The following is an 8,928-nucleotide window of genomic DNA, read 5'->3' as shown; positions in this document are numbered from 1 at the left end:
AGAAGATGTCTTAGCTCTTGGTCATCAACCTGAGCTGTTGCGATTATTTCAGCAGGCACAGGTTGTGATATCTCCTTCACGTGCGAAAGAGTATCCGCCACCACATTATCTTTTCCGGATATGTGACGGGTGTCCGTTGTAAACTGGGCTATAAAATCCAGGTGACGAAACTGCCGTGGGGAGCAATTCTCCTTGCGGGAGCTAAAAGCAAAAGTTAGGAGCTTGTAGTCTGTGTAAATAACAAAATCACGAGCCTCTAGCATGTGCCGAAAATGCTAGATGCTCTGATAAATGGCGAGCAGCTCGCGATCGTATGGGGAGTACTTCATTTGCGCTGGATTCAGTTTTCGCGAAAAGAATGCAAGAGGCTCCCATGAACCTGCGTTGAGCTGCTGCAATACTGAGCCGATAGCCTTGTCAGAAGCATCCGTGACCAACGCCAACTTAGCGCTGCAATCAGGATGTGCTAATAATGCTTCTTGACAAAGGCTGTCCTTGCATACCTCGAACTCCTGGGGGTAAAATTTACTGAGTGTGAACCCTTAACTGACCCAACTAAAAGATTGTTTAAGGGTACTTGAAAATTAGCTGCCCCAGGGACGAACCTACGGTAAAAGTTGAGCATACCGAGGAACCTGCATAGCTCTCTGACCGTTTTGGGCACAGGAAAAATTTTTATTGCCTCGACCTTGGATGGCAGTGGTCTTGTGCCTTTGGCTGAGATATGGTAGCCCAAAAAGTCAATCTCCGTCACGCCAAACACGCACTTCAAGCTGTTGATGACCATACCGTAGTCCCTAAGTCTGGTGAAGAGTTGGCGAAGGTGGAGTTCGTGGGTCTTCTGGTCTTTCGAGAAGACCAAAAAATCGTCCAAATATGCGTACGTAAAATCCAGACCCCGGACCATTTCGTCCACGAAACGCTGAAACGCCTGTCCGGCATTTCGGAGTCCGAACGTCTTGAACGGAAATTCGAAAAGACTGAACGGCGTTGTGATCGCGGTCTTCTGGATTCACGGGGATCTGGTTGTACGCCTTCACCAAGTCAATCTTAGAGAACACGGTACAGCCAGACAGGCTATGTGCAAAATCCTGTATGTGACGGATGGGATACTGGTCAGGGACGGTCCGTGCGTTCAGCATCCTGTAATCGCCACAGTGGCGCCAGCCGTCGTCTTTCTTCGGCGCCAGGTGAAGAGGCGACGACCACGGAGATTCAGATGGGCGACATGTGCCACATTGAATCATGGCATCAAATTCATCCTTAGCTATTTTTAATTTGCCAGGCGCCAATCTACGGGGTGCGCATGATACTGGTGGGCCTGGTGTTGTACGTATGTGATGTACAGTGTTGTGTTTGGGAGTGCGGTGCATACCTGGTGGACGAGTGATTTCGGGAAAATCCCGTAGTATATGTGTGTAAGCGGAATCACCGAGACTCACCTTTACCGAAGACACATCACCACAATGACGCGCAGGTGACGCCGGGGATTGCGAGGGGGGTTGCTTGCCCGACTTTTAGTTGAGAAGGTGCAAAGGAGAAACTTGGAAAATGACACACTCAATGCTCAAGCTGAATTATTTTAATGTAATGACAAAATCTATCAAAAAGTAAACAAGTCAAAATATCATAAACTAAAGAGTACAAAATAATATAAAAAAGGTTTTATAAAAGAAGTTTAGTTATGTACACTCGTCACTACATCAGTAATTTTATATTCATTAATCATTACTATTGTATATTAAGTATAATGTACGGCCTTAGGGTCAAATCACACCGAAATGGCAGCGCAGCGGCGAGCATTTTCAGTGTCATAATATGATTTTAAACTTTATCTACATTATTGTAATACATAGTATCGCTTGAGAGACTTTCCAAGTTTCTCAAGCGATACTATGTACTTATTACAATAATGAAGATAAAGTTTTAAATCATATGATACTGAAAATGCTCGCCGCTGCGCTGCCATTTCGGTGTGAATTGACTCTTATGTAATTGGCCTAATGTATAATAATTAGTAAAAAATAATAATAAATTCTTATGACATTTTACATACTAGATGCATTTTTTTTTATGAAATAAGGGGGCAAACGAGCAAACGGGTCACCTGATGGAAAGCAACTTCCGTCGCCCATGGACACTCGCAGCATCAGAAGAGCTGCAGGTGCGTTGCTGGCCTTTTAAGAGGGAATAGGGTAATAGGGGAGGGTAGGGATAGGAAGGGAATTGGGGAGGGTAGGGAAGGGAATAGGGTAGGGGATTGGGCCTCCGGTAAACTCACTCACTCGGCGAAAGGTTTTCTGTGAGAACGTGGTATTTCTCCGGTCGAGCCGACCCATTCGTGCCGAAGCATGGCTCTCCCACGTATATTTAATTGAAATGAATGTCAGGATTGCCCGGAGCTAACAAAGTTTTCTTAAACATGTTGAAACGCATTTCGTCTCAATTCTCATACGGCTTTGAGGAGTCTTGCAGCCTCTAGCAAATGTATGAGAAAATGAATTTAAAGTGAGACTACCGTTTTATATGTTCATAATATCTTCATAGCTCTGTCGAGAGCTGCCTTTCGAATAATACTGTAAGAATTTTTCTTAATATTGCGCTTGAATACGTCATAAGTGGTACTTTCCCTCAATATAGGCTAGGCTTGGTCTGAAGAAAGTTGATTGCGTGAAGAATAAAAGTTACTCATACGCAATTATGCGTGTGTAGATATTATAACCTGCAAAGACTGAATTCAATCCAGCTTCGTAAAAATATTATAACTCGTCTATCTGAGGATTTTTTAATACCTGCGAGTGATGAAATACTTTTTTTAGAGCACCAGTTTTGCAAGACGCTTTACGCTCACGAAATCTAGCAATTCAGTACAAATTTAGAAATGTATCTAAGCGTCCCGTTGCTGTCTGAATTAACCCTTAATGCTACATAATAATCAGACACACAAATTAAAAGTGAATTTTCGTCGATCGAAACCAACTCGGACTGGCGCCATTTTTTTCGAATGTTTACGGAAAACCTTGACTCAGTACACGGTATCTCTACAATAAATTATCCTTTTGCGGTCTTGTACCACATTCTTCATTCTAGAGCTGTATCATATATTTTTGTCCCGTCTTATAAAGTATCGCCATTAAATTCTCCGATGCGATAAGAGAGCGAGCCTCCGTATTTCTGATCGTATCTTTTTCATGAAAAATATTATTTTCCCAAAAAGAATGCGAAAAAACATTCTTTTTTCGGACGAGTGCGGTTGGAGAGCTCTTGGCATTTCGAGTTTTTCATAAAGTGTGTTACATACGAGTAACTCGCATACGCGGTAACTATGTTTGGCGTACAAAAGAATGCGACGTCGGTTGGCCCACAATTTTTGTACCACATTCCCTCAGGTTTAACTCGTATACCAGGATCAAGAGTCGTATACCATTAATAACTCGCTAAAAGCCGATCTTTGTGAGGACTCGCGTCGATTTTCTGCGTGGTAATAATTTTAATAGTAACCAAACCTTGACTGACCGATGATGACACATCTACATAAAAATTACTGATAGTGATAGTTTTTCCGTAAAGTGTACCACAAACGTGCTCAGGTTGTGGGAATATAATAATTATTAATATTATTATTGGTGGACACCAATTATTAATAATATCATCTAGATTCTAGTATATCCCATACGGACGTATGACCACTGAACAATATCGTTTTGCGTTGACTTTAGGCGAAGACGCCGTTTGTGAATGAGTTAAATGAAAATCAGAGAATAAACTTAAAAAACATAAAACACATTCTTTAAATATTTAAAAGACACCTCAAATATTTAATTTTGTGTATTATAAATTCCAAGTTGTAACAAAACTAAGTGGTTTTAGGATGCGTATGTACCCTTAATAGAGTTCACTGTAATAGTAGCACCGATGAAAAAGTTAGGTACCTACTTTAACGTCTATGACTCTATGAGAAATGCTTTGGTGTCATGAATTAGCCTGGCGATGATTCCGCGTCGTCCTTTTTCACCTGGCATATGAAAGACGGGCGTGAGTGTGAAGAAAAAAGGACGATGTTTGATTTTTTGGGTTGGTCGCCCCCTTAAGGAGTGAGCACACTGAGACGGGCCGTGCCGGGGCTCAGCGTGCCGGGGCTCATCGCAAAAATCCGCCTCCATACAATTTGTATGGAAGCGGAAATCCGCTGCGCCCCGACACAGTGTGCGATACGCGCATCCGCTTCCATACAAATTGTATGGAGGCGGATTTTTGCGATGGGCCCCGGCACGCTGAGCCCCGGCACGGCCCGTCTCAGTGTGCTCACTCCTTTAAGCGCTGTAACAGCTGTGTAACAGTGAAAGATAGCACTGTCACCCCCTTTACATATTTAATGTGCTTTATTTTTCAAATAGGTAGCTTAAAAGATAGATAAGGTAGGGAAGTATAATTGAATGAGATGTCTAATCTTTGCCACCTATAAAAGGAACCTCATATTTTCGAAGCAATCTTCAAAACGATAAGGACCCCGATAATCTGACAAGAGAGGTTCATTGTATACGATCCGATCGTGTGGAATTTCGTTCAGAGTTTTGTCGCCTCTGAGGTGAGTCTTATTCCCACCACATAAGAATTAGAACCCCAAGGTAAAACAATTCTGAACGCATGTAAGGCAATATCGATTTGTTTTAAGTATCCCAGAGTATTCCCTTCTGTAACACATGCTAGCTATAATAATAGGTTTTTGAAGAGAAACTTCTTAAGGTCCTATGTGATTGGAATTTCATAGTCTCTTCAGAATACAAATTAAAAGCGTGATGGCTTGTATAATTTTAAATACATATTATGATTTACTTAGGCATAATTTTGTTGTAAGTATTTATTTGTTACTAGATGACGAAAATTCGTTATTCGTTTAAACTTTAAATCATACATATATTTTATCCGGGATTCAAAGTATCTCCATATAAAATTTCAGCAAAATCAATCAGTGGCTTGGGCGTGATGAGGTAACAAACAGACAGACACACTTTCGCATTTATAATATTAGTATGGATTTGACACATAAAATTGGCTTGAATTATACTTTCTCTTTTTAAATGAAATTAAGCTTGGTAAATATTTCTGATGTCTGGATTAGGTAATTGTACTCGTACTTATGCTAAATTGGTCTATAAAATCCACTCATTCAGACGTATTCCCAGTATAATTGTACAATGTACATTTCATTCAATTACGTAATATTACGAACTCAAAGGCCTTCTAAACAACACGTCCATGATGAATGGTTGAAAAACTAAGGTGTGTTACAAACGTACGCTATTCGTTTATTTATAGGTAAACACCTATAAATAAATCGGCTGACCTGTAAAGGTTGGAGCGGTGGTCAAACTTTTACCAAATAAAGGGGAATGGAGATTTAATTTCACACCTAACTGATGGACAAGGGTGTCTGACAGTTCACGTATTTCGTTCATTCAATTTGTTGGACGATAAAAGGTCAATTAGACCTTGGAAAACGTTTTATTTCTTCCATTGCCTTATTTTTATGTAAAACCAGGCTGAGTAAAAGGAAATCTGTTCAGCGCCATCCCTTCCTGTTTCCGGAATACAAAAGGCTACGTATATTTTATCTGTACGCCGAATTTTTACATCAGTAAATTTGTTTAGAGGTATTTGGAAAAAGAAACACGCGTCAACATCCTTAGACTTTCACATTCGTTGCTAAGATGGTGTTGAGTGAAAAAAACTTGAAGAACAAGAACATTTTGTTATGTTAGCAGCTTGTCACCTTCTCCGTGGTCAATGTAAATCTGTGTTAAAAATTTCATCAAATTCGAATTAGTTAGTTCTATAGTCATAACATTTATGATAATAATAACTGATATAAAAAATATGTAATACCTAATAATTCATTTTATAGATAACTAGCTGTCCCGGCAAACGTTTCTTTGTAAAGTGTTTCGCCCGTATTATTTTATTCAAGTGGCTAAATAAGTATGTCACCATGGCAACGTCCAGCGCTATCCCGTCGCACAAACAATGGTCGCCGTCAGTCTCGAGTTGTAATAATAAACTATTATTTATTTAACAAATGCACTTATCAATATAAAAAGTACCCAGTAGCCGATTCTCAGACCCACTGAATATGCATATTATAAAATTTGTTTAAAATCAGTAAAGCCGTTTCGGAGGACTACGCGGACTAGCATTGTGACACGAGAATTTTTTATATAAGATGATTTGAATAAGTTATAAAATAAAATCCCTCCTCTACTCCTAGCATAATATTATTTTGTACATGAGAACAATTTCCAATGCGTCACAGTGAGCTTAGGTGTTGCTAGTCGACAATAGAAAAATATGACATTTCGAAATTCCCGAATCCTCCGTCGAAGTCAACTCGATTTTTTCTCCGTTTACGTTCCATTTCGCGTGTTTCACAATCAAACAAACAAGTTTATTTTATCATACGGGTGCAGTTTGCACAAGGTATCGCAATTTTATGATTCAATAACAGCGAGCGCAAAATTGATTTTACGTACACATACAGATCTATCAGACACGATAATTGGATTATTTTCACGAAATATTATTGTTTTATCCCAATACACTTTCGGGTTATTGTATTAGCCACATTCTTAAAAATGCGCAGGGTTAATTCAGAGCACAACGCGACGCGTAGCTGCTGTGATATGCCTGTCTTTTGTATGGATTTGTGAGACTTCAATTTATTGAGATGTGATGCAAGGCACATTGAAATCGGTCAATTCTACCGCGTCGCAGTTGACGTTGCGGTCTGATTTAACCAGATCATACAAGTTGGAAGCCGACTACGTCATGAAGTTCCAGCAGACGACGTGTCGTCGCTACACGTCATTTATATGTATTTCTATGTATTTCTATGAATGTGTCGCTAGCTTCGTGACGCTAGCTGCGCAGGGTATTTCATAGAAATACATACAAACCAGTAGTGTTGCGACGACATGACGTCTGCGGTTGCTTCATGTCGTCCGAGCTGCCAACCAGGACCTTAAAGTGTCTAAACACACCATGCCGAAGTTCCGCGGCGGAAGTTCGGCATGATTCCGCCTGCAATGTATTTTAAACTACCGATGTCACAACATGCCGAAATTTCGTCGCGTTATATAATTATTGTATTGCGTTTGACAATGCTGATGTTATCATGCCGAACTTCCGCCGCGGAACTTCGGCATGGTGTGCTTAGACACTAAAGATCATTTTGCATTGTAACGTGTCACGTGGATGCAATGCGACGAAATTAAACGAGCCATCAAAAATTGAGCTTAATTTATTACAGAAGCGGAAGTTTTCCAAATTTTAGTGCGTCATGTAAAAAAAGTCATTTACTTACTAGAACCAACTAATATAATATATTCTGTGCTAGAACTTTCGTTTGTGGATTAAAAAACATATTGTGTTTCTCAAATGATCTAAGTTTCCAAAAGGCCAAATTGTTAATTTCAGCTGAAATTTAAAAGTTAAAAAAACTTGTAAAGTTAAAAACGTGTACTTTTGACGATGATGATTTCTGACTATCGAAATAATATTATGAACGATTATACTACGTTACCTCTAAGGCTAAACGGCTAAACCGATTTAGATAAAATTTTGCTTGGGGATACTTGGAGTCCCGGGAAAGAAACATACGATATTTTCAAATCGAAAAAAAAAATACGATGAACGAATTACTACCACGCAACGTCAACCATCAACTATAAGTTACCTATAAAGGTGGATTACTCGACTGAATTAAGAGACTGTTAGTATTCAAAGTACATTTACTCAAATGACCACATTCCATCCATTCAAGATGAGACGCCAGTAACCAACTGCTCCACTAAATTGACTCTGCGTTAAATACACATAGTCGGAGACGTTTCCTACAAAATATGACAAAACCTTAATAGTTACAGTCTTGAACCAAGTATAACGTAAGATAGTTCATAATAATATGGGCCTTTAATATTTTTATTTTACTGCTATATTATTTCTATCATAAACGCGTAGGTTCTATGGGTTAATGGGAGAGCGTTAAAATAATATTGTGAATTTGACTACTTTTATAAGTTGCCAAATTCACGTTAAGTTACGTACCTATATGATGATTTAATTATTTATTATTGACTATCTAATATCTATATCACTGTAAATAGTTTTAATTTATATCGATACGAAAAATATTTATTTATTAATTTGTAATACGAAAAATGCAGATAAACAAAAAAAACTGGTCATACAAAAAATCGAACCCGGTCTTATTAAAAATGTACTTAAGTATATAAAATTTAAAAAACCACGTATGAAATACGGGGAAATACTATGTAATATGTATAAATCAAAGCGGAGTGGATGTAAATAATTCAACGGGCTTGATGCTCAGCTGATGCTCTGTCATAAAATATTTAATGCAGATCCGTTAACAGCGGCGTTTTTAGATCATGTTTTTTTTTAATTGTTAAACATCATTTTAGCAAAATTTTGTCAATTAGTCTAAGATAAGAGGAGGACGATATAATATAACTCTTCATATTCCAAGTAATTTTTAACAGCGAACTTCCAAGATTGATAATGTCCTCTTGCAACGAGTTTTTCTATCGTTCCCATCGATATTTGTGAAGCCATTTTGTGATAGCTGAAAGTTGGCTGAAAGAACAAAGAAATCGCCACACGGCCGGCGAAGTCGCGAGGTTACAATATTTTTATCTATTTTAATCACCGAAAGAACTGATCCAAACACTGAATTTATTTTATTTAACGCGGACTGGGCCCATAACCTAATGAAAATTACTGTTATTTTAACTAATAGCGTTTGGATTTAAAAATTAAAACGAGAAAACATACGAGCACAAAACTATATTCACAATGGCAGATATACAAAAGAGAGAGGACAAGGGCAATGACAAAATGACAATGACGTTGACA

The sequence above is a fragment of the Aricia agestis genome, chromosome 5 (assembly GCF_905147365.1).
Source record: "Aricia agestis chromosome 5, ilAriAges1.1, whole genome shotgun sequence".
NCBI lineage: Eukaryota > Metazoa > Arthropoda > Insecta > Lepidoptera > Lycaenidae > Aricia > Aricia agestis.
This window is presented reverse-complemented; position numbering follows the sequence as displayed.